Raw genomic sequence first — 1218 nt, forward strand, 5'->3', positions numbered from 1 at the left:
GAAAAAGGGATGGAGAGAGGGAGGGATGGAGAGAGGGATGGAGAGAGGGAGAGAGGGACGGAGAGAGGGAAAAAGGGACGGAGAGAGGGATGGAGAGAGGGATGGAGAAAGGGAGAGAGGGATGGAGAGAGGGAAAAAGAGATGGAGAGAGGGGGAAAGGGGTGGAGAGAGGGATGGAGAGAGGGAGAGAGGGATGGAGGGATGGAGAGAGGGATGGAGAGGGGGATGGAGAGGGGGATGGAGAGGGGGATGGAGGGATGGAGACGGGCATGGAGAACCCCTGGAAGTCGCCATCCCACCCCAAAAGCGGCGCCCGCGCCTTCCCCGTTAGGCCCGGAGCAAAAAGAATCCCAATTTCTCCCCAAATGCACCCAAATATTCCCAGAAAACCAAGCCCTCCCCCATTCCCGGAGCTTCCCCCGGCTCTGCTCCCGCCCACGGGAGCCTCCCCAGAGCCTCCCAGTCCGTCCCAGTCACCTCCAGTCGGGCACTGGGATCTCCGACCCGCAGCCAGAGGCGGCGGCCGCGCGGTTTTGGGGTGAAATGGGATTTTTATCCCCGCGAGGGCCGAGGGGGAGGAGAGAGGAGCAGCAAAAGCGATTGGAATTCCATCTTCTCATGAAATGCCCTCTGCCCGCGGCCTGCAGGGAAAATCCTGGGAGAAAGCGGCCTTGGAAAAGTCCAAAGTGGCGCAGGGAGCGGCGGCCCTTCCTCAGGGCCCTCCCTCACCCCATCAAAACTCCTTTTCCCACCCTTTCCCCACCTTTTTCCACCTTTTTTCCACCCTTTTCCCACGCTCTGGGAAGCGGGAAAAGCAGCCCGGAGTTTTTCCGGGATGCTCGGCGCTAAATCTCCCGAAATCCGCTTTTTTTTCCCCCCTAAATAAACACGCAGAACATCGGAATAAATCAGTATTTTGCCCAAATTTCCAGGAATATCCGGCAACTTTTGGGGCCGTTTCGCTGTTTATTCCACAGGGTAAAAAATCCAACTTTCGGCCCCAAAACGATCCCGAGTCCGCCGGGGGAGGGGGGAAAAGAAGGAATTTCCTGCCTGGCACCGAATTGAGATAAAAACCAACAAATTTGGGCTTCGCTTTGGCCGCCTTTAATGCAGAAATTTCAGCGTTTTCAGCAAATCCACAGGAAGGAGGCGACAAATAAATACAGGAAAATCCCAAATCCAGAGGTTTTCTCCCTCCCCCCCTCCCCCACCCCC

Source organism: Corvus brachyrhynchos, unplaced genomic scaffold (assembly GCF_000691975.1).
Source record: "Corvus brachyrhynchos isolate BGI_N302 unplaced genomic scaffold, ASM69197v1 scaffold238, whole genome shotgun sequence".
NCBI classification, from domain to species: domain Eukaryota; kingdom Metazoa; phylum Chordata; class Aves; order Passeriformes; family Corvidae; genus Corvus; species Corvus brachyrhynchos.